The sequence below is a fragment of the Chiloscyllium plagiosum genome, unplaced genomic scaffold (assembly GCF_037043375.1).
Source record: "Chiloscyllium plagiosum isolate Xiang-an unplaced genomic scaffold, Cpla_swu_hap1 HiC_scaffold_3, whole genome shotgun sequence".
Classification (NCBI taxonomy): domain Eukaryota; kingdom Metazoa; phylum Chordata; class Chondrichthyes; order Orectolobiformes; family Hemiscylliidae; genus Chiloscyllium; species Chiloscyllium plagiosum.
The window spans coordinates 55,702,192-55,728,044 of NW_028270141.1; the positions used below are offsets into that span (position 1 = coordinate 55,702,192).

Below are 25,853 nucleotides of genomic sequence, written 5' to 3' on the forward strand. Positions count from 1 at the left end.
AGTGTGTTTATGTCCACGGTGCTGTTAGTTAGGGAGTCCCAGGATTTTGACTCAGTGCAAGCAAAGGAATGATGATACATTTCCAACTTCGGCTGATGAGTGACTTTGTGGGGAACGTGTAGGTAGTGGTGTTCAAGGGTCCAATGGTCTCTGCCGCATGTGTCCTTTCCAAGTGTTAGTGGTGATGAGTTAGAAGGGATCTTCGAGGGACTTTGGTGAATTACTGCCATGTAGTACATAATGTTGCTACTGGGCAGTGGTGATTGGGGAGGTGGATGGAATACCAATCAGGCATGTTGCTTTGTCTGGATGGTGGCAAACTTGACTGTTTGTTGGAGCTGCACCCATCCAGCAAGCACAGAATGCTTCATGATACTTCTGACTTGTATCTTGTACATTGTTGACAGCACCAATCAAGAAGTGAGTTATTCATCACAGAATTTGCAGTCTTTTGATCTGCTCTAGTAATCCCAAATTTTATTCAGCTGATTCAGTTCAGTTTCTCATCAGTGATATTTCCAGGATGATAATGGGGGATTGAGCAAAAGTAATGTCATTGAATGTCCAGGGATGGTTGGATTGTTTCTTCTTGGAGATGGCAATTGCTCAGCACTTGTGTAGCATTAAAATTGCTAGCACTTATTAGCTTGTACTGTCAGGCTTTGTTTTACATAGATACAACTGCATGAGACTTAAATGACTTGATTGCTGATACATTTTTTTTCAATTCCGTAGAGAATCGGTGTCTTCCTATTAGCATCTCCAATAATGGAATAATTAAAACTAAGAATACACAAATTTTGGTAACTGAGTTTGAACTTCTTCCCACTACTCCAGGACTGCTCAGAGACCCATGTAACCAAAAGCAAACTTTGCTATATATGTTAAATTATTTTTATAAACTTTTGATTTCTGTTAAGTGTCATTTGCATCTTAATTAAATTTTAGGCCAGTCAGACTAATCCAGGCCAGTCATCAACAAATGTTACCTGTTCTTTAGGTTTGTACTTTTTTCAGCGAGTCTGAGAGAATATTATGTTTCAAATTGTGTTAGATTTATCTTGGTAAACATTTAGTGGTTTGTTTCTTGTATTCAAGAGTGAGATAGGGTGGGTGGGGGTGATTTCGAGGATATACGTGTGTTAGGCATTTTTGTTAATTGAAAGTACAGCATTCCTTAACAGGCTTAATGGATTGTGCAGTTGTAAATACCCCAGCATAAGTATTGGGGTAAGTGCAGGCTAGTCAGCCCAAGCTGTGTTTCTGTAGCTCTCATTAACAACTAATATCTTTGTATTCACAATTATTGGGACTGCAACATTTGGACTGCTTTTTATCAGCAAGAATTTTAAGTTTGAGTACTGCTATGCTTTTTTTCAATCCTGCATAGTTCTATTTCAATGTACATAAAACTAAACCAATGCACTAGATTATTTTGGTAAAAACATAGAACAGTACAGCACAGCACAGACCTGTTGGCCCTCGATGTTGTGCCGACCTTTATCCTACTCTAAGATCAAACTAACCTACATACTCTTCATTTCACTATCACCCATGTGCCTATCCAAGAGTTGCTTAAATGTCCCTAACGTATCTGACTCTCCTACTACCACACACCTACCTTTTGACATGTCCAGTAAATCTTGCTCCAATCGCCTTAAAATTATGCCCCCTTGTGATTGCCAGTTCCACCCTGGGAAAAAGTCTCTGGCTATCCACTCTATGCCTGTCATCATCTTGTACACCTCTGTCAAGTCATTTCTCATCCTCCTTCGCTCCAATGAGAAAATCCTAGCTCCCTCAACCTTGCTTCATAAGACATGCCTTCCAGTTCAGGCAGCGTCATGGTAACCTCTGTAAAGCTTTCACATCCTTTCTACAATGTGGTGACCAGGACCGAACACAATATTCCAAATGTGGTCTAACCAGGGCTTTATACAGCTGCAGCATAACCTCAACCCTCTTAAACTCAATCCCCCTGCTAATGAAACACACCATACGCCATCAGCTTGGGTGGCAACTTTGAGGGATTAATGGATGTGGACCCCAAGATCCCTCTGTTCCTCCACACTGCCAAGGATCCTGCCTTTTAACCCTGTAATCTGCATTCAAATTTGACCTTTCAAAATTAACCACTTTGCACTTTTCCAGGTTGAACTCCATCTGCCTCTTCTCAGCCCAGTTCTGCAATCTGTCAATGTCCCGTTGAAATCTACAATATCCCTCCACACTATCCACAATTCCACCAACCTTTGCGTTATCGGCAAACTTACTAATCTACTCTTCCCCTTCCTCACCCAAGTCATTTATAAAAAATCACAAAGAGCAGATGTCCCAGAATAGATTCCTGTGGGACACCATACGTCACTGAACTCCAGGCTGACTACTTTCTATCTACTACCACCCTCTGTCTTCTATGGGTCAGCCAAGTCTGTATCCAGAGAGTCAGATTTCCGTATATCGCATGCCTCCTCCTCTTCTGAATGAGCCTACTGTTGGGAACCTTATCAAACACCATGCTAAAATCCACATACCACATCCATTGCTCTACCTTTATCAATGTGTTTTGTCACATCCTCAAAGAATTCAATAAGGCTTGTGAAGTATGACCTGCCCCTCACAGAGCCATACCGACTACCTGTAATCAAGTTATGCTTTTCCAAATAATCTTAAGTTTATGTACTCTATTGAAATTAATCTTGGGGCACTGCAGCCTCAAGACTTATTTAAAACTTCTTACTTGAAACTTTATTGCAGATGAGGTACTTTGGAAATGAGTTAGCTTTATAGTGGGGCTTCTTTTGGTTTGAGTTGCATGCCATAATTTGGCCATAATCAGGTACAGCCCTGGGAATTGTCGCAATACTCATATTGGCACAATGAACCTCCGGTGATGCGTTCACTGGAATTTAATGGAAAAATAATAATATCCTATAGAGGACTTAACAATAGATGGAGAGTGGTATGGTTAGGATTCAGCAGAAGTTGAAATTAGTAATTACTTAATGCTTCTATAAATTTGCAAATAATTTGCCTTTACATATTTAATCAAATACTGGGATAACTGGAGTTGCTTTTTATTCTATTTTTATCACTAATTCCAATTGTATATAATTAAGCAATTACAAATGAGTATAGATCTGTTAAAATGAAGATTTTTGGTTGTTATATTTTTATTTCAGTTCTGACTGTCAGTACCAAGCATGAATGGATTTAAATCATTTTAAATCAAGTTGTCACATGAAAGTGAGACTGGTTTCATGGACAAAGACAGAAGCAGTAATTTCATTGCATACACAACATGAAACTGCTTCTTCATGCAGCTGCATTTTGCTTCTGTTCTATTTCAAACAGGTTTCTTGCATCAACCTGACTCTGGTTTTTAGTAAACACAGAGAATGTTGTAAATACACATGTCTATCAGCATCTCAGAAGTGAGAAGCAGAGTTAATGCTTCGTCAGAATGAAATTTAAAAATGACGTTGCATTAAACTTTTTTCAGGATTTTTGCTTCCTTCTTTGGCTGAACACTGGAGGTTTAATTATTTGCAATCTGCACTTGTAACATAGTTTGAAAATTACATAAAGTGTAAAACTCGGAAACAGCCCACTGCGACCAATTGATCTATCCTGTCATTTATGCTTCTCCTTTCACTCTTTATCTAATCCTATCTGCTTATCCTTTGAATTTTTTTTAACCTTTATTTTTTCAGCTTTTCTTTAAATATGTCTATCCATTTACCTCTGTGGTTGTGAGTTACATTCTGTGAATAAAGAAGGTTATCCTGAATTCCCTTTTGAATTAATTCATGATATTTTATATTTCTTGCCTTAAGTTATAGACTCCCCAACGAATGAAAGCATGCTTTTCTCTACTTTACCTTTCAAACTTTTGTGCTGATGTAGAAGCCTCTGGATCACATCTTGGTCTCTCGTGCCTTTCCTGATAAATATGTGATCTCAGTTTAGGCATCACCTTTGTGAATCGCTTTACTACCTTCTATGTTGCCACATTCTTATTATCATGTGTTGCCCAGAGCAACATACATGTATAGTCCATCCATGGTTGTGTATAAGTACAACTGATGTAGCATGCAGCTGCATAAATAGAAAGTAATGGTCAATGAGTACATTTGGGCAGGTAGAAGGTTTGTGATGAAGTTCCTCAGGGGTCAGTATTGAAACCCTTTTCATGATATGTTATTGATCTGATCTTGGTGGGGTCAGATTCAGAGTTTGCAAGATGACAAGAAACTTAGGTGAACTGTAAACTGACGAGGGCAGTGTGGAACTCCAAAAAAGGACATTGACAAACTGGGGAATTGGGTGGATAGATAAAGTTGAAAGAGCATAGAAGAGCAAAGGAAGTATTGCACAGGTCAGACCTGTGACATGTGCCTCTTGCTTGATGTGGGAGCTCAGGAACGTGGCTGACATTCCTGATTCTTATACTTGCAAGAAGTGTGTCCAGCTGCAGCTCTTGTTTGACCGCATGATGGCTCTGAAGCTGCAGATGGACTCATTGTGGAGCATCTGTGATGCTGAGGAAGTCATGGATAGCACGTTTAGTGAACTGGTCACACTGCAGGTTAGAATTGCTGAGGGAGACAGTGAATGGGTGACCAAAAGGCAGAAAAAGAGTAAGAAGGCAGTGCAGGTAGCCCCTGTGGTCATCTCCCTCCATTTTCTGTACTGTTGGGGGAGATGGCTCACCAGGGGAGGGCAGCAGTTGCCAGGATCATGGCACCGTGGCGGGCACTGCTGTTCAGAAGGGCGGGAAAAAGACTCGTAGGGCCATAGTCATAGGGGATTCTATTGTGAGGGGAGTAGATAGGCGATTCTGTGGCTGAAAACGAGACTCCTGAATGGTATGTTGCCTCCCAGGTGCTCGGGTTAGGGGTGTCACCGATCGGCTGCAGAGCATTCTAAAAGGGGAGGGTGAACAGCCAGTTGTCTTGGTGCATATAGGCACCAGTGATATAAGTAAAAAATGAGATGAGGTCTTGAAAGCAGAATTCAGGGAGCTAGGAGAGAAGTTAAAAAGGAGGATCTCAAAGGTAGTGATCTCTATGCTAGCCAGCGTAGAAGTGAAAAAAATAGGCATGATGAACACATGGCTTGAGGGATGGTGTAGGAAGGAGGGTTCAGATTTGTTGGACTTGGGGAAGATGGGACGATTACAAAATGGACAGTCTAAATCTGAACAAGACTGGAGTTTTTGCTACTGCTGCTGGGGTGGTTTTAAACTAATGTTGCTGGAAACCAGAAGAGAAGGCAAGTAGACAGCGAGGTGGAAACTGGAGACTAAGTATCATGAAGATAGCATTAATAAGGGGATGAGTAGGCAGAGAGCAGATGAACGCAAAAGAACTGGTGGCCTAAAGTGCAAGAAGTATAGTGGGTAAGGCAGATGAACTTAGGGCTTGGATTGATGCCTGGGAGTATGACGTTACTGCAATCACAGAGACTTGGTTGAAGAAAGGGCATGATTGGCAACTAAATGTGCCAGGATATAGATGCTTCAGACAGGAAAGGGAGGAGTAAAAGGGTGGGGGGTGGTGGAGTTGCTTTGCTGGTCAGGGATGACATAATGGATGTGCTAAAGGAGGACATTATGGAGAGCTTGAGGAGTCAGGCATTATGGGTGGAGCTGAGAAATAAGAAGGGTGCAGTTACATTGTTGGGGCTGTATTACAGGCCTCCCAACAGTGAGCATGAGGTAGAAGAACAATTAGGTGAACAGATTGTGGAAAGATGTAGAGGTGACAGGGTGGTGGTGATGGGAGATTTTAATTTTCCCAACATTTGACAGAACCATGTGGTCATGCTGCAGCTGTACAAAACTCTGGTGCAGCTGCACTTGGAATATTGTGTAAGTCCTGTTTAACACATTATAGGAAGGATATGGAAGCTTTGGAAAGGGTTCAGACGAGATTTACTAGAATGTTGCCTGGTATGGAGGGACGGTCTAATGAAGAAAGGCTGAGGGACTTGAGGCTGTTTTCATTAGAGAGAAGGTTGAGAGGTGACTTAATTGAGACATATAAGATAATCAAAGGGTTAGATAGGGTGGACAGTGAGAGCCTTTTTCTTTGGATGGTGATGGCTAACATGAAGGGACATAGCTTTAAATTGAGGGGCGATAGATATAGGACAGATGTCAGAGGTAGGTGCTTTACTCAAAGAGTAGTAGGGGTGTGGAACGCACTGCTGCAACAGTAGTAAACTTGCCAACTTTAAAGCATTTAAATTATCATTGGATAGACATATGGACGTTGTGGTTCTGTTCGCCGAGCTGGGAATTTGTGTTGCAGATGTTTCGTCCCCTGTCTAGGTGACATCCTCAGTGCTTGGGAGCCTCCTGTGAAGCGCTTCTTTGATGTTTCCTCCGGCATTTATAGTAGTTTGTCTCTGCCGCTTCCGGTTGTCAGTTCCAGCTGTCTGCTGTAGTGGTCGGTATATTGGGTCCAGGTCGATGTGCTTATTGATTGAATCTGTGGATGAGTGTTCGCATCCACAGATTCAATCAATAAGCACATCGACCTGGACCCAATATACCGACCACTGCAATGGACAGCTGGAACTGACAACCGGAAGCGGCAGAGACAAACCACTATAAATGCCGGAGGAAAGATCACAGAAGCGCTTCACAGGAGGCTCCCAAGCACTGAGGATGTCACCTAGACAGGGGACGAAACATCTGCAACACAAATTCCCAGCTCGGCGAACAGAACCACAACAACGAGCACCCGAGCTACAAATCTTCTAACAAACTTTGAACAAATGGACGAAAATGGAATAGTGTAGGTTAGATGGGCTTCAGATTGGTTTCACAGGTCGGTAAAATATCGAGGGCCAAAGGGCCTATACAGTGCTGTAATGTTCTGTATTAGATTAGATTAGATTAGATTAGATTACCTACAGTGCAGAAGCAGCCCAACCAGTCCACACCGACCCTCCGAAAACTAACCCACCCAGACCCATTCCCCTTAACTAATGCACCTAACTCTACGGGCAATTTAGCATGACCAATTCACCTAACATCTTTGGACTGTGGGAGGAAACCGGAGCAGACGGAATAAACCCACGCAGATACTGGGAGAATGTGCAAACTCCACACAGACTGTCGCCCGAGGCTGGAATCAAACCCAGGTCCCTGGTGCTGTGAGGCAGCAGTGCTAACCACTGAGCCACTTCTTCAAAACCTCCACATCCTTCTGGTAAGTGGTGACCAGAATTGAATACAATAGTCCAAATGTGGCCTAAGTAAAGTTCTATAAAACTGCAACATGGCATTCAAGGTTTATATAAAGATTTGTAGCTTGGGTGCCGGTTGCAGTTGTAGGTGTGTTCGCCAAGCTGGAAAGTTGGTTTGCAGATGTTTCGTCCCCTTTCTAGGTGACATCAGTGCTTTGGAGCCTCCTGTGAAGCGCTGTTGTACAGTGTCAGCTGGAATTTATTTGATTTTGTTCCCGCTGCTTACGTTTGGCAATTTGTACAGTTTATACTCCAAAGATGAAGGCAAGCACACTATATGCTGCCTTGACCACCTTATCCACTTGTGAACTATGGACCTGTGCATCTAAATCTCTCTGTATGCTGATGCTACTAAGGGTTCTGCCATTTACTGTATATACTTTCTTCCTGCATTAGATCTTCTAAACTGCATCATTTTGCATTTGTCCGGATTAAACCCCATCTTCCATTTCTCCTCCGAAGTCTTCAGCCTTTCTACATTCTGCTGAATCCCCTGGTAATCCTCCTCACTATCCAGAGATGCTCCAATCTTTGTATTGTTCGCAAACCTATGAATCAAACCACCAACATTCTCCTCCAGATCATTTTTCTACATTACAAAAATAGCAGTCCCAGCACTGGTCACATATCTCCAGTCTTAAAAGCCTCTTCCATCACTACTTTGTCCTCTGACTAAGCTAGTTCTATAGCTACCTCACCAGCTCATAATGTATCACATGTGACTTCACCTTTTGTATTAGACTGCCATGAGGGACCTTGTCAAAGGCATTGCTAGAGTACACATAGACAACATTAGAGTGGTGCTGGAAAAGCACAGCAGGTCAGGCAGCATCTGAGGAGCAGGAAAATCCACTCCCCCTCCCACTCTGCCGAGGACATGCAGGTCCTGGGCCTCCTCCATCGCCACTACCTTACCACTTGACGCCTGGAGGAAGAATGCCTCATCTTCCACTTTGGAACACTTCAACTCTAGGGCATCATTGTGGGCTTCACCAGTTTCCTCATTTCCACCCCCCCCACCTTACCCCAGTTCCAACCTTCCAGCTCAGCACCATCCTCATGACCTGTCCTACCTGCCAATCTTCCTTCTCACCAACCTATCACCTTTATCCTCACCTCGATCCACCTATTGCGCTCTTAGCTACCTTCTTTCCAGCCCCAATCCCCTCCCATTTATCTCTCCACCCCGGAGGCTCCCAGCCTCATTCCTGATGAAGGACTCCTGTCTGAAACATCAATTTTCCTGCTCCTCGGATATTGCATGACCTGTGCTTTTCCAGCACTGCTCTAATCTTGTCTCTTTCACCTAGTTGTTTTCCACATAGACAACATTTACCACACTGCCATTATCAATCGTCTTTGTCGCTTCCTCAAAAAACTCAATTTAAATTTGTGAGACCCGACCTTCCATGTGCAAAGCCATTCTGCCTATTGCTAAAAAGTCCATATTTTTCCAAATGTGAAAAAATCCAATCCCTCACTACCTTTTACAGTAATTTTGCTACCATTGATGTAAGGCTCGCAGATCTGTAATTTCCCGGATTATCCTTGTTGCCCTTCTTAAACAAAGGAACAACATTGGCTATTCTCCAGTCCTTTGAGACTGTGTTGGCTGGAATTTATTTGATTTCATTCCCGCTGCTTACAGTTGGCAATTTGTATACTTCGTATCCCAGCAGATGAAGGTGAGCATACCATATGCTGCCTTGACCACCTTATTCGCTTGTGAACTGTGGACCTGTACATCTAAATCCCTCTATGTTGATGCTACTAAGAGTTCTGCCATTAACTGTATACTTTCCTCCCACATTCGATCTTCCAAACTGCATTACTTTGCATTTTTCCAGACTAATTACCACCTACTATTTCTCCACCGAAGTCTTCAGGCTTTCTATATTCTGCTGAATCCCCTGGTAATCCTCCTCACTATCCACAGCTGCCCCAATCTTTGTATTGTTCGCAAACTTATGAATCAAGCTACCTACGTTCTCATCCAAATGATTTTTCTACATTACAAAAATAGCGGTCCCAGCACTGATTCCTGCGAAACAGCACTGGTCACAGATCTCTAGTCTTAAAAACATTCCTGAAGAAGGGCTTATGCCCGAAACGTCGATTCTCCTGTTCCCTGGATGCTGCCTGACCTGCTGTGCTTTTCCAGCAACACATTTTCAGCTCTGATCTCCAGCATCTGCAGACCTCACTTTCTCCTTAAAAACACCCTTCCATCACTACTTTGTCCTCTGACTCAGCCAGTTCTGTAGCCACCTCACCAGCTCACTATGTATCACATGTGACTCCACCTTTTGTATTAGACTGCCATGAGGGACCTTGTCAAAGGCATTGCTAGAGTCCACATAGACAACATCTACCACACTGCCATTATCAATCATCTTTGTCACTTCCTCAAAAAACTCAATTTAAATTTATGAGACACGACTTTCCCTGCACAATGTCATTCTGCCTATTGCTAAAAAGTCCATATTTTTCCAAATGTGAAAAAACCCAAACCCTCAGAACCTTCTACAGTAATTTCGCTAGCATTGATGTAAGGCTAGCAAACCTGTAATTTCCCAGATTATCCCTGTTTCCCTTCTTAAACAAAGGAACAACATTGGCTATTCTCCAGTCCTTTGAGACTTGTCCTGTGACTAAAGAGCATACAAAAATTTCATACAAGGCCCCACCAATTTCCTCACCTGCCACCCTTAGTTTTCTGGAATAGATCCCATCAAGTCCTGGGGACTTGACTATCGTAGTGTTTTTCAAAATACCCCAACACCACCAGCTTTTTTAATGTTGATATGTCTTAGAATGTCAACATAGCCCTCTTGAGGCTCACCATCCATCATTTCTTCTCTTTTATGAACCGGTGCAAAGCTTTCCTCCATGTATAAATTCTCTCCTTTGTCCTTGAATAGACCAACATTTTCCTTAGCTACTCTTTTGCTGCTAATATGTATATAAAATGTCTTGGGATTTTCGTTAATCTTGTCTGTCAAAAACACTTCATGGCCCCTTTTCACTCCCCCCCCCCCCCCCAATTGTTTGTTTGTGTTATTTCCACCTAACTTTGTATTCTTTGAGAGCTTTGTTTGTCTTCAGTTTCCTAAACTTTACGTATGTCCCCTTTTTCTGTTTTCAATTTTGTCTAAGTTCTCAATTTTTGTTGTCATTCAAGGTTCCTGAATCTTGCCATTCTTATCCTTCATTTTCATAGGTGCATTGCTAGTCCTGAACTCTAATCCACTGTCCTTTAAAACATTCCCACATGCCAGATGTGGATTAACTCTCAAACGTTTACCCTAGTCTACATTTCGCAGTTGCTGTTCAATATTCTGGTAGTAAGCCTTTCCCCAGTTTAGTACTTTCACCCGAGGACTCCTCTTATCCTTACCCATAAGGAACTAAAACTCTCAGGATTATGGCCACTGTTCCTCAAATGCTCTCTCACTAAAACTTTGATCACCTGACCAGGTTGATTCCTCAAAACTCAGCCTAATGTGGCCCCTCCCCTAGTTAGACAACTTACATATTGTTTTAGAAATTATCCCTGGACACATAACAAATTTCCATCCTTCTCCCCCATCAAAAGTGATTGCACCCCCTCATATTCCTGACCTCTACCATGTGGCCTTGCTAGATGAGACCCCCAAGGTGTCCTTCCTCAGTAGAGCTGTGATTTTCTCCATTATGAGTAACACATATCCCGAAACTCTTACATCCCTCTCTATCTTGTCTGAAATATGTAAATCTTAGAATATTAAGCTGCAAGTATTGTCTCTCTTTCAACCAAGACAATGTAACATCAGCTACATCATCATAGTTATATGTATTAATTCAAGCCCAGTCTATCTGCCTTAACTGTCATATTCCTTACATTTAAATAAATACACCTCAGACTGGCAATCCTGCCAAATTCAGTAATCTCCCACTGTCTTTTATTCCCTTTAGTCTTACTGGCCTTGGTCTCTGACTCGTCCTTGGACATTTTAGTTGCTGACCTACTGCTCTGGCTCCCGTGCCCCCGCCACATCACTTTATGGCACAAGCAAATCTCCCTGCAAGGATTTTGGTGCTCCTCCAGTTTTGTTGCAACCTGTCCTCCTTGTACAGGTCCCACTTGACTTGGAAAATATCCCAATGATCCACATACCTGAAGCCCTCCCATCTGCACCAGCTCTTTACCCACATATTTAGCTTTCTTCGTATTCCTTACCCTCTCGGCACGTAGCACAGGAACTAATCCTGAGATTACAGTTCTAGAGGTCATGCTTTTCAAGTATCTAACTAACCCGCTCAACTCCCTTTGCAGGACCTCATCTCTCTCTCTGCCTATGTCATTGATACCAATGTATGCCACAACCTCTGGCTGTTCAGCTTCCTCCTTAGGAATATCTTGTACCCACTCAGATGCATCCTTAACCCTGCACCAAGAAGGCAACTTGGTATCCTGAAGTCTTGTGCACGGCCACAGGAATCTCTTTTTGTGCCTATGACAGTAGAGTTCCCTGTCACTACCATTTATCCAAAATTCGACCCTCCCTGCTGTATGGCAGTGCCAGTCGTGATGCCAATGATTTGGTGGCTGCTGCTGCTGCTTCCCCTAAGAGGCCATCTCTTCTCTGCCAACAATATCCAAAAAAAATACGTATTCAATAGGAGAATGGCCGCAGGGGACTCATGCACTGACAGCGCATGCTTAATTGTCTTCCTGTTGGTCACGACTTCCTCACAGTGCCAGGGATCCAGGTTCAATTCCAGCCATGGGTGACTTTGTGTGGAGTTTGTAGATGTGAAGCTGGAAAAGCACACCAGATCAGAAAGCATCTGAGGAGCAGGCAAGACAACGTTTCAGACCGAAACCCTTTGCCTGAACTGGGGGGGGGGGGGGGGAGGGGAGCGTAGGAGTCCAGAAGTATATAGAGGAGGGGTGGTGGGGCTAGTGGTAAGGGTAGGAGGGATGGTGATAGGTGGATGCATTAGGAGGTTGTTGTGATTGGTCAGTGGGAAGAGTGGAGCGGTTAGGTGAGTAGGAAGATGGACAGGTTTTAGATTAGATTACATTAGATTAGATTAGATTACATTAGATTACATTACAGTGTGGAAACAGGCCCTTCGGCCCAACAAGTCCACACCGACCCGCCAAAGCGTAACCCACCCATACCCCTACATTTACCCCTTACCTAACACTACGGGCAATTTAGCATGGCCAATTCACCTGACCTGCACATCTTTGGACTGTGGGAGGAAACCGGAGCACCCGGAGGAAACCCACGCAGACACTGGGAGAACGTGCAAACTCCACACAGTCAGTCGCCTGAGGCGGGAATTGAACCCGGGTCTCTAGCGCTGTGAGGCAGCAGTGCTAACCACTGTGCCACCGTGCCGCCCACAAGGTTAAGTCAGGTCAGGGAGGTAACAAGGAGGGGTGGGGCTAGACATTGGATAAGGCTAGGGGGAGGAAGGATTTTGAAGCTGGTGAAATCAATCTTGAGGCCAGCAGGCTGTAAGCTTCCCAGGTGAAATATAAGGTATTGTTCCTCCAGTTTCTGTTTGGCCTCACTCCAACAGTGGAGGAGACAAATGATTGCCACGTTGCCGGGAGAGTGGCAGCGGGAATTAAGTTTGCAAGTTCTCCATGTTTGTATGGGTTCCTCTGGGTGTTCTCGTTTTCTCTCCCAGTCCGAAGGTGTGCAGATTAGATGAAATGGCTGTGCTAAAATTGCACTCTAGTGTTCAGATGTGTGCAGGTGAGGTAGATTACCATGGTAAATTGGGGTTATGGGGATGGGGTGGATCTGGATTGGATGGTTTTCTTTGGAGGGTTGGTGCATACTCCATGTGCCAAATGATCTCTTTCTGCACTGTAGGGATTCTATGATTCTACGGTCACCTAACTCCTTGTCTGAATAGCCATTACTGGTTGTGTGACCAGCTTGCTAAATGTACTGTCTTCATAGTGAGGTCTGCTGCAGCTCCAGGCACTCCATGTGGAAAATCAAAAGCTGCAGCTGAACACACTTGTTGCATACATAGTCACCATGAACACTGGAAGTGTCTCTGATTTCTCACATATTACAGGGGTTAAATTCCCTTGTTACTGTGAACCTTCTCAACTAAATCAACCTTATCAACTGCAAATCATAATCGAGGAACTGATTGCACAAGTTTATCCACTCGTCACCAAACTCCAGTTTCTCACTCCCACTCTCTGTTCCCAGGAGATCACAACTACAAAATGTACTTTATCTCTCTCCAAACACTACTCACTCAATTTTTAAACCTGGTTCCTAAGCAACCAAGCTTATGTCATTTTTCGAGTCATGATGTCACCTCTGGTGACGCTCTGCCCCTGGCTTCAGATCCATAATGCTGCTGCTCACCCCAAGGTTTGCTATCTTTTGCTGTGTTGCTGCTGTCACTGCTTGAACTGTCCTCGGTCCAGACCCTGTTGCTCAGGTATTTATCCTGCTGCCACTGTTTACACCCAGGTTCACTCTCCTTCACTCTGCGCCATTTGGACTGATGCAGAGAAATGTGGGGTGGTGCATTTTGTTAAGAACGTCATTGAAAGTCAATAGGGATACAATTCTGAAGAGGGTAGAGGAGCAGAATGACCTGGGTGCATATGTTGTGATCTTGAAGGTCAGTTAGAAATAGCGGTTAATAAAGCATACAGTGTCTTTGGCTTTATTAATAGCACCATAGAGTACAAGAGCAGAACAAGAAGGTGATGTTGAAGTTGTTCCAGACACTTGTTAGACCTCCACTGCATTACTAGGAGAAAGTGAGGACTGCAGGTGCTGGAGATCAGAGTTGAAAAGTGTGGTCCTGGAAAAGCATAGCAGGTCAGGCAGCATCCGAGGAGCAGGAGAATCAATGTTTCGGGCATAAGCCCTTCATCAGGAATGTTGAAGGATTTATGCCCGAAACGACGATTCTCCTGCTCCTCGGATGCTACCTGACCTGCTGTGCTTTTACACCTCCACACTTTTCAACTCAGCTGCATTACTGTGTACATTCCTATGTGTACATAGGAAAGATGTAAATGTATAGGAATGAATGCAGAAATAGTTTACAAGAATCGTTCAGGAATGAGAATTTTCAATTCTAAGGATAGATTGAAGACGTTTGAACTGTTCTCCCTGGAGACAAGAAGGCTGAAAGGAGATTTAATAGAGTTTACAAAATTGTGAGCAGGCTGGACAGGGAGAAACTGTTCCCACTTATACGTGGAAAAAGAATAAGGGGACACAGATTTAAAGTAGTGTGCAAATGGCACAAAGGTAATATGAAAGCAGCACTTTTTCACACTGCAAGTATTTAATGCATGAATTCAATGCCTGGAAGTGTTGTGAAGACATGTGCAATTGACCCAGTCAAAAATCACATGACACCGCGTTATATTCCAACAGGTTTAATTGAAACTGCAACCTTTCAGACCCCACGCCTCCCTCAAGCAGCTGGTGAGAGAGAATTGAATTGAATTTATTGTCAAGTTTACCAAGGCACAGTGAAAAGCTTTGTTTTGCGAGCAATACAGGCAGATCACAGAGTTAAGTAGCATAGATAAGTAAATAATAGGTAAACTATGGCAAAATCAAAAACACAGGAACTTACGAATGTTAAGAGTTTGTGAGTCCATTCAGTACCCTAAGAACAGTAGGGTAGAAACTGTTTCAAAACCGGCTGGTGCGTGTGTTCAGGCTTCAGTACCTTCTCCTCGATAGGGTGGGATGGATCTTTGAGAATGCTGGCATCCTTTCCTTGCCAGCGGGCCTGGTTGATGGATTCTGTGGATCGGAGGTTGACCCTTATGATTCTCTGGGCTGAGTTCACCACTCTCTGTAACTGTCTCCGATCTTGAATTGCCATACCAGGTAGTGATACATCCAGACAGAATGCTCTTGATGGCGCACCTATAAAACTTGACAAGGGTGTTCGCCGTCATGCCAAATTTTCTCAGCTGCCTGAGGAAGAAGAGATGTTGTTGAGCTTTTGTAACCAGTGCGTCCACATGAAGAGTCCAAGAAAGCTTGTTGTGGATAACCATTCCCAGGAGCTTGACACTCTCCACCCCGTTTCACCTCTGTGCTGTTAATGTGTAGGGGGCGGGCATGAGTAACATCCCTCAAAGTCAATAATGAGTTCATTGGTTTTGCTGGCATTGAGACTGGGTTGTTCTCAGTGCACCATTTTTCCAGGTCTTCCACCTCCCATCTGTAGTCTGTTTTGTCGCCATCTGAAATTCGACCGACTATGGTGGTGTCATCAGCGAACTTGTAAATGGCATTATTCTGGTATTTGGCGACACAGTCATGGGTATACAGTGAGTACAGTAGGGGGCTGAGTGTGCACTCCTGGGGGAGCTCCAGTGTTGAGTGTTAGTGAGGATGAAATATTGTCCCCAGTCTTCAATGATTGTGACCTGTGGGTCAGGAAACTGAGAATCCAGTTGCAGAGAGTGGGGCTTAGTCCAAGATCATAAGTTTAGTAATCAGTCTCGAGGGGATAATAGTGTTGAAGGCTGAACTGTAGTCTATGAGTAGGATTCTTACGTTGCTGTTCTTGGTGTCAAGATTTAAGGGAGGAGTGAAGGGCAAGTGATATGGCATCTGACATGGATCTGTTGGTCCAATAGGCAAATTGGAGTGGATCTAGAGTAGTGGGGAGGCTGGAATTGATTAATGCCATGACCAGCCTTTCAAAGCACTTCATGACCACCGAAGTTAGGGCCATTGGGCGATAGTCATTGAGACAAGCTGTGCGAGCCTTTTTATGATGTTGGCCCTCTTGAAACAGGCAGGAACAGTGACCTGCTGCAGGGAGAGGTTGAAGATGTCAGAGAAGACCTCTGCTAGTTGATCTGTGCATGCTCTGAGTGCATGGCCTGGTACTCCGTTTGGTCCCATCGCTTTCCTTGAATTCACATGAAGGAAAACTGATCTGACTGTTGGGCTAGTTTGGTCAGGACTTGTCGGAGTAGGTGATACCACTCCACCAAAATTCTGCTCGAGGTGTGTATCGAAGGCGTTGAGATTATCTGGAAGGGATGTGTCATCGTCTGCTATCTTGCACTGTCTCTTTTTAGAACATATGATGTCATTCAGCCATTGCCATCATCGCTGGGGTCTGTCTGGGTCTCTAGTTTGGATTGGTATTGATCCTTGGTGGTTGTCTTAATGGCTCTGCGAAGGTCATACTTGGATTCCTTATATTTGAGTGGGTCGCCTGAACAGAAGGCCTCACACCTGGTTTTTAGCAGGTTCTGTATGTCCTGATTCATCCAGGGTTTTCTGTTGGGGAAACACCCAGATTGACTTCCTCGATATGCAGTCCTCCACACACTTGCTGATAAAGTCTGTGACGGTGGTGGCGTACTCATCCAAGGTACCTGTGGACTGTTTGAGTGGGACAGTGCTCAGAGTGCCAACAAGGGCAAAAGTTGCCACCAGTAGCACCAATCATTTGATTCCAGACATCACTTCAGTTGATCCCCTGCCTTCTCTGACCAGCACTGGACCTGTATCCGCGAGAATACATCGGACACAGATTTTATAAGTAAAAGGTCAAAGGATCATATAACTTATGCAAATGCATTGAACAAACCGAGTTGGCTATTAAGTCTTTAATCCTTTAGTGGAGATGCAGGTTCTTGACTGATTATTATATAAATCTCAGAATTTCTTTCAAGTCACTTTCCCAAGGTAGCTTAAGGTTTTATCAGTATATAAGAGGTGACATCTCAGGTCAGACAATGTATTTTAGGTGTGAGGCATTGTTTTGAGTCTGTTTGTGTCTCAATCTGGAATCAGACTGGTTTTATTTTCAAAGTAGGAATTTATAAAATGCCACATTGACTGACTGCCTACAGATTGTGCTCTTTTTGAACAAATTGGAATGTATCTGCAAAAACTGAAGCTCTCAGAGGACACCCATGTAAACATGTGGAGAATATGCAGACCCCACATAGACAGTTGCCCTAGGCTCAAATTGAATCCAGGTCCCAGGCACTGTGAGGCAGCAGTGCTCATCACTGAGCCATTAGGCTGCCCTATATTTGGTGTGAGGAAGTTCCACCAATGAAAATTTGTCGTAGTCACCGATCACAAACTTTGGTGCGAGGTACTGAAGGAATACAAGGTGATACCACCCGTACCTTCTGGTAGAATTCACTGTTGGGCCCTTATTCCCAGCACGTACAAGTACAAACTAGGACACTGTCCCAGAAGCCAAGCGTCTAATGCTGATGCCTTGAGTCGCCTCCCAGTGGCATATTGGTGCCGCCCCGGAAGTGTCTGATTTGATTTTAAACTTTCCAGACACCCTTCCAGTCACGATGGATGATATCCGACTGTGGATACAAAAAGATCCTGTCCTAGTGAAACCGAAACAGCTGGTGGTAATGGGGGAAACAGAAGGGCCATTGCAACTTGGATTGAAACCTTTTTGGAACTGGCGAGACCAGATCACAGGACGGAGGACTGCATATTACTGTGGTGAGCAAGCTTGATTATCCCGAGTGAAAGTCACCACCAGATACTGGCCAAACTCCTCCAGGGTTTACAAGATAAAGATGTTGGCAAGAGGCATTTCTGTTGGCCAGGACTGAATGCTGACATAGCTGCAATAGTGGGACAGTGCCCAGAGTGCCAACAAGGGTAAAAATTGCCACCAGTAGCACCCCCACATTCATGGGAATGGTCAGATTCCCTGGATTTGGTTGCATGCCGATCGTGCTGGTCCTTTTGTGGGCTCAATGTTCCTGGTCATTGTGGACATCCATTCAATGTGGTTGGATGTGCACAAAGTTTGTTCAGCAAACTCAGATGACAATTGAGAAGCTGTGAATATCAGTCGCAGCACACAGGCTCCCTGAAATACTGGTCACAGACAATGGGACGTCATTTACCAGCAAGGAATTTAAATTTGACTAAAGTACAATGGCATTTGGCACAGAAGGACAGCTGCACACCAACTGTCGTCCAACGACCTAACAGAAAGACCTGTCCAAACGTTGAAGGCATGCTTAAAGAAACAGCCTATTGTGTCAATTGGGATCAAACTGTCCTGGCTCCTGTTGATAACGGGACTACCCTACGTGCAGTAACGGATAGCTCCAGTGAAGTTGCTGATGGGGAGAAGATTCTGCACTAGATTAAACCTGCGTTTGGTGCCAGAATCCCGAAATGAACCTGCATGGGTATGATGCAAGAGAGACATAATGTCAGTCCTGTGACTTACAAAGTTCGGGTAGGTGATTCAGTCCAGAACAAACACGTGGATCACCTGAAAGCCATTACCTCGCGAATGGGGCAGGAGCAAACCTGGCCCCTCACAACAGCCTGAATGTCTGGCCAAAACCACAGGTGCTCTCCCTCCATCCATTGTCAAGGAAACTGGAGAGTGTGAAATAGATGTTGCTTTGATACTGTTGCGACTGGAAGAAGAGGAGGAGACTCTTCTGGGACATTCAGGTGCAAGAGATGGGCCATGATCCAGTGCACACCACTTATGTCATGATTCCGAGTCAGAGGAACCAGACCTGGGGCAAAAGCAACGCAGAAGCACTTATAAGTGAAAGACAAGGCCTATATCCCTGGACCTAAGGGGAAGGGATGTAGTGATTGGGACCAGGTTGACCTCATTGGCCCAGGTTAACAACCCCAATCAAGAACCTCATTCTAACCAGAAGATTAATAAAATAAAAAAAAACCAGGAGATTAGAATCTCCTCAGTTGAGGATTGACTCCGAGCTGGCTGACCACATTGCAGTTATTTCATGTATCATTAAAGATGTCTGTTTAAACATCAACCTTTTAAGACTAAAATTAGAATTTCTCTGAGGGTTGAGAATGTTTGGATCTCCCTTCCTCAAAAGTGTAAGCAGACACCTTGAAAGAAAAAGGTAAACAAGTTCTTGATGTACAAGGGAGTGTATGTTTGTTTACATAGGAGAATTGTGGAATAATCAGACGAGCCGAAAAAAAAAGATTTTTAGGTGTCGCCTGACCTACTCCTGCTAACTTATATATTTGTACATGTTTGTGTGTGTATGTGTCTATATATGATTGTACAGTAGTGTTTATATTTGTTCAGATCTATAGAATCTTGTGGCTTTACTCTCATAGTAAGTATCTTGTGTTTTCAAACTTGATCTGCTTTGAGTTTAAAAATGTCACTTGTCCCCCATCAGGCTCTTGTAAATGTTATGGTTTTACAAGGGACCATAACAATAGAAACTTGAGTACAAGGTTACATTGGCAACTTTGAACAGAGAACAGGAAAGAAGTACTTTGCAGAGGCAGTTGTGAAGTTTTCAGTTAATTTGAATTAACTTTTAACATTGAAGCAGAAACTATCAAACTGACAATGTGATTAGTCAGCTGGATGAAAAGAAATGTTGATGAAGTGAAATTTCAGGGAATGTTTATTGCATTAGAGCATGGCTGAACTAAATGCCTTTAGATGATATGAGACTACATCACAATTACATGAAAGTAAGTTAAATAATTCTCTTTCATGTTTTATTCACTGTTAAAGTTGGGTTGTTTTATGTTCAGGGAAATTGAGGGTAAAAGAAATGACAGGGACCTTAAAGAAGTACCTTATATTTGCTTTCACTTGCTGAAGATACCAAAGAAATTCTTAAGATGGTGGAAGCCAGCTAGTTAGAATGAGGAACTTAAGTTTTAAGATAACTATAAATAAGTCAGGATGTTGTGGCAAGATACTAAATTGGGAAAGGGCAAATTGCATCAGTATTAGGCAGGAACTGCAGAGTGTGAATTTGGAGGAGCTGTTATCAGGCAAGTCCCTATTGGACGTATGGGAATTGTTTAAAGACATGCTGATGGGAGTTCAGGACCAGCATGTTCTAGTAAGGAGGAAGAACAAGAATGGCAAGGTAAGGGACCCTTCGGTAACGAGGGAGATTGTGAATTTAGTCAAAAGGAAAAAAAGAAGCTACAATTGGACAGGGCTTATGAAGAATATAAAGAAAGCAGGAAATGACTCAAGGAGGGAATGAGGAGATCAGGAAGGGGCCATGAAATGACCTTGGAAAGTAGGGTTAAAGAGAATTCCAACGTATTCTATGCATACATTTTAAAAACACAAAGATAGCTTGGGAGAAGGTAGTACCACTTGAGGATAAAAGAGGGACCCTGTGCTTAGAGGCAGAGGATGTGGATGAGATCCTAAATATGTCGGCATTTACCCAGGAGAAGGATATGGAAGATAATGAGATTTGTGTGGAGCACGCTAATATGCTAGGGCATTTTGTGATGAAGAAAGAATTGGTTGAGGGGCTCTTGAAGAGCATTAAGGTGGATAAGTCCTGGGGCTTGATGGTATCTACCCCAGGTTATTGAGAGAGGCAAGAGAGGACATTTTGACCAAGAGCTTTGTATGCTCGCTAGCCACTGGAAAGGTTTCAGAGGATTGGAAAGTGGCTAATGTTGTGCCTGTGTTCAAGAAGGGAAATGGGGGTAATCCAGAAAACTATAGACTGGTGAGCCTCAACTTCAGCGTTTGGGAATGCTCTTGGAGAGAATTCTTAGGGATAGGATGTACATGTACATTTGGAAAAGCAAGGCTTAATTAGGGCTGAAAATGTGTTGCTGGAAAAGCGCAGCAGGTCAGGCAGCATCCAGGGAACAGGAGAATCGACGTTTCGGGCATAAGCCCTTCTTCCTGAAGAAGGGCTTATGCCCGAAACGTCGATTCTCCTGTTCCCTGGATGCTGCCTGACCTGCTTCGCTTTTCCAGCAACACATTTTCAGCTCTGATCTCCAGCATCTGCAGACCTCACTTTCTCCTCAAGGCTTAATTAGGGACAGCCAGCATGGCTTTGTGTGGGGTAGGTCATGTCTTACTACCTTGATTGAACTATTTGAGGAAGTGATGAAGGTGATTGATGAGGGTAGAGCAGTGGATGTTGTCTGCATGGATTTTTGTATGACTTTCAACATGGTAGCTCTTCCAGTGTTTAAGGTGTACGGGATGCACAATGACTTCACTACTTAGATTCTGAATTGACTTGCCCATAGAAGATTGAGGGTAGTGGTGGAAGGCTGTTTTTCTGGCTGGAGGTCTGTGACTATTGGTGTTCCGCAGGGATCCAGACTGGGATCTCTGCTGTTTGTGATATGTATAAGCAACATAATGAAAATGTAGATGTGTGGGTTAGTAAGTTTGCAGACGATGCACCGATCAGTGAAGTTGTCGATAGTGTAGAAGGCAGTCAAAGAATACAGTAAGATATAGCTCAATTGCAGATATGGGCGGATAAATGGCAGATGGAGTTTAATCCAGTTAAGTGTGAGGTGCTGCATTTTGGGAGATCAACTGTGAAAGAAAAGTACACAGTTAATTGCAGGACCCTGAACAACATTGATATACAGAGTGACCTTGGAGTTCAAGATCATACTTTCCTGAAAGTTGCCATGCAAGTTGATGGGATGATAAAGAAGGCATATGCTTGTTTTTATTGGTCAGGGAATTGAGTACAAGAATCAGGATGTTATCTCGCAGGTTGAGAAGATCTTGATTGGGCCACACTTAGAGTATTGCATTCAAACCTGGTCGCCAATTGACAGGAAGGATGTGGAGGCTCTGGAAAGGGTGAAGGAGAGAAGGTGCTGCCTGGATTAGAGAGTATGAGCTATAAGGGGAGGATGGACAAACTTGGGTTGTTTCCTCTAGAGTGGTGGTGGCTGAGGGGAGATTTGATAGAAGTCTATAAAATTATGAAATGTATAGACAGGGTTGACGGTCAGAATCTTTTTCCCAGAGTTGAAATGTCTAATACTAGGGGCATGCATTTAAGATGAGAGGGAGCAAGTTCGAAGGAGATGTGAGCGGCAGGTTTTTTTATTCAGAGTGGTAGAGTCTGGAACGTGCTACCAGACGTTGTGGTGGAGGCAAATATGATAGGGGTATTTAAGGGATTTTTAGAAAAGCACATGAATATGCAATGAATGAAGGGATATGGATCAAGGGCAAGCAGAAGGGCTTAATTTAATTTGGCATCGTGTTTGGCACAATATTGTGGGCCGAAGAACCTGTTCCTGTGCTGTACAGTCTACATTCTGCAACCTAAAGTCAGTATAGCTGAAGAATTAATGCAGGTATTTATGGGCCTAAGTGCTACAAATCCCCTCGACCTGACTGCTTATATGAGTTCTGGAATTTTAAGAGAAAGCTGTAAAGGTAGTAGATTTATTAGTCTTATTTTTCCGGAATTTCTTAGATCTCAGACAGTTTCCAGAGTTTGGAGGGTAGTGATCATGTCCCTGCTATTTAAGATTTAAGGTGGAAGGGAGAAAATGGAGAATGTGTGCCAGTCAGTCTGATATCCTGAGTCAACAAAATGCTAGAATCTGTTATTAAGGATGTTGTTAGCAGTTGGAAAGTTATACTGTGCTGTGATTAAGAGGAGTAAATACAAATTTGTGAAAAGGAGTTTTCTTTGCTAAATATGTTGGAGGATTTTGAAGATTTAACCAATTGGAAGGCTACAGGGGATCTCGCGGAAATAACATATTTGGATTTTCAAAAATAATTCAATCAGGTTCCACACAGGAGATTATCACAAAATTGGGGCTCATCAGTTTGGATGGATTAGCATGGATTAATAATTGTTTAATGGACACAAAGAAGTGGGAACAAACAAGGCATTTTCAACTTGGTGATCTGTAACTAGCAGGTAACTGCAAGGATCAGTATGTAGACCTCAGCTGATTTGGAAGATGGGATTGAGTGTAATGTATTTCAAGTTTGTTGACAGTACAAAGTTAGGGACAAGGGTAAGCAGTTAAAAAGGCTGCAGATGAATGTAAACAGTTGGATGAGTGGAGCTGGAAAATGTGTTGCTGGAAAAGCGCAGCAGGTCAGGCAGCATCCAAGGAGCAGGAGAATCGACGTTTTGGGCATAAGCCCTTCTTCAGGAATGAGGAGGGTGTGCCAAGCAGGCTAAGATAAAAGATTAGATTAGATTAGATTAGATTACAGTGTGGAAACAGGCCCTTCGGCCCAACAAGTCCACACCGACCCGCCGAAGCGAAACCCACCCCATACCCCTACATTTACCCCTTACCTAACACTACGGGCAATTTAGTATGGCCAATTCACCTGACCCTGCACATCTTTGGACTGTGGGAGGAAACCGGAGCACCCGGAGGAAACCCACGCAGACACGGGGAGAACGTGCAAACTCCACACAGTCAGTCGCCTGAGGCGGGAACTGAACCCGGGTCTCTGGCGCTGTGAAGCAGCAGTGCTAACCACTGTGCCACCGTGCCGCCCACAAAGGTAGGGAGGAGGGACTTGGGGGAGGGGCGTTGGGAATGCGATAGGTGGAAGTAGGTTAAGGTAAGAGGGGGTGGGGGTGGAGAGGTCAGGAAGAAGATTGCAGGTCAAGAAGGTGGTGCTGAGTCCGAGGATTGGGACTGAGATAAGGTGGGGGGGAGGGGAAATGAAGAAGCTGGAGAAATCTGCATTCATCCCTTGTGGTTTGAGGGTTCCTAGGCGGAAGATGAGGTGCTCTTCCTCCAGGCGTCGTGTTGCCATGGTCTGGCGATGGAGGAGGCCAAGGACCTGCATGTCCTTGACGGAGTGGGAGGGGGAGTTAAAGTGTTCAGCCACAGGGCGGTTGGGTTGGTTGGTGCAGGTGCCCCAGAGATGTTCTCTGAAACGTTCTGCAAGTAGGCGGCCTGTCTCCCCAATGTAGAGGAGGCCACATCGGGTGCAGCGGATGCAGTAAATGATGTGTGTGGAGATGCAGGTGAATTTGTGACGGATATGGAAGGATCCCTTGGGGTCTTGGAGGGAAGTGAGTGGGGAGGTGTGGGCGTAAGTTTTGCATTTCTTGCGGTTGCACGGGAAAGTGACGGGAGTGGAGTTTGGGTTGGTGGGGGGTGTGGACCTGACGAGGAAATCGCAGAGGGAGTGGTCTTTCCGGAATGCTGATAGGGCAGGGGAGGGGTGGTGGTATATCCTTGGTGGTGGGGTCTGTTTGGAGGTGGCGGAAATGACAAAGGATGATACGATGTATCTGGAGATTGGTGGGGTGGTATGTGAGGTTCTGTCCTGGTGGCGATTGGAGGGGCAGGGTTCAAGGGCGGAGGAGCGGGAAGTGCAGGAGATGCGGTGGAGAGCATCGTCAACCACGTCTGAGGGGAAATTGCAGTCTTTGAAGAAGGAGGCCCTCTGGGTTGTACGGTATTGGAATTGGTCCTCCTGGGAGCAGATGCAGCGGAGGCGAAGGATGGCGTTTTTACAGGGGGCAGGGTGGGAGGAGGTGTAATCTAGGTAGCTGTGGGAGTCGGTCGGTTTATAGTGAATGTCTGTGTTGAGTCGGTTGCCCGAGATAGAAATGGAGAGGTCTAGGAAGGGGAGGGAGGAGTCTGAGACGGTCCAGGTAAATTTGAGGTCGGGGTGGAAGGTGTTAGTAAAGTGGATGAACTGTTCGACCTCCTCGTGGGAGCACGAGGTAGCGCCAATACAGTCATCGATGTAGCGGAGGAAAAGGTGGGGGGTGGTGCCAGTGTAACTGTGGAAGATGGACTGTTCCACATATCTGACGAAGAGGCAGGCATAGCTGGGGCCCATGCGGGTGCCCATGGCTACTCCTTTGGTTTGGAGGAAGTGGGAGGATTGGAAAGAGAAGTTGTTCAGAGTGAGGACCAGTTCAGACAGTCGAAGGAGGGTGTCAGTGGAAGGGTACTGGTTGGGTCAGCGGGAAAGGAAGAAGCGGAGGGCTTTGAGGCCCTCATGATGGGGAATGGAGGTATATAAGGACTGGATGTTCTTGGCAAAGATAAGGCGTTGGGGGCGGGGAAGCGAAAATCATGGAGGAGGTGGAGGGCGTGGGTAGTGTCCCAAACGTAGGTGGGGAGTTCTTGGATTAAGGGGGACAGGACCGTGTCGAGGTATGCAGAGATGAGTTCGGTGGGGCAGGAGCAGGTTGAGACAATGGGTCGGCCGGGGCAGTCAAGTTTGTGGATTTTGGGCAGGAGGTAGAAACAGGCGGTGTGGGGTTGTGGGACGATGAGGTTGGAGGCGGTGGATGGGAGATCCCCTGAGGTGATGAGGTTATGGATGGTCTGGGAGATGATGGTTTGGTGGTGGGAGGTGGGGTCATGGTCAAGGGGGCAGTAGGAGGAGGTGTCCGGACAAATGAATGACATGAAATGCAATGTGTTAAAGTCTGAAGTTATTCATTTTGCTCGGGTGTGTTTTAAAAAAAGTAGAATATTCCTTGAATTTTGAAAAATGGGAAATGTTTTTGCAAGCACCTAGATTTTTTTATATATGAATTACAAAGTTAACATGTAGGTATAACAAGCAATTAGGAAATCACAGGATAAGTTAGCTTTTCTTACAAAAAGTGGTTGGACTCTGAGAACACTCTAAATTTGAAAATTAAACTTGTTCCATATTCAGATTTAGTTTGAACATTTAGGTGGGAACTAAAGAAAAGGTTAAGGTTGCTCAATGTAAATTTCAATCCATTTTTATATAATTTAGATGGAAGTGGATGGCTTAAAAATGGGTCTCCAGATTTTAAAAGTGGGGATAACTTTGGCTTT

The 25,853-nt window shown here is 44.3% G+C and overlaps 1 protein-coding gene across 4 annotated transcripts in view; it reads left to right on the forward strand.

Annotated features, from left to right (window-relative positions):
• The window catches only part of fam135a (family with sequence similarity 135 member A), a 318,933-nt gene that overhangs the window by 45,496 nt on the left and 247,584 nt on the right, over positions 1-25,853 (forward strand). The gene's annotated exons all lie outside the window — the stretch shown is intronic.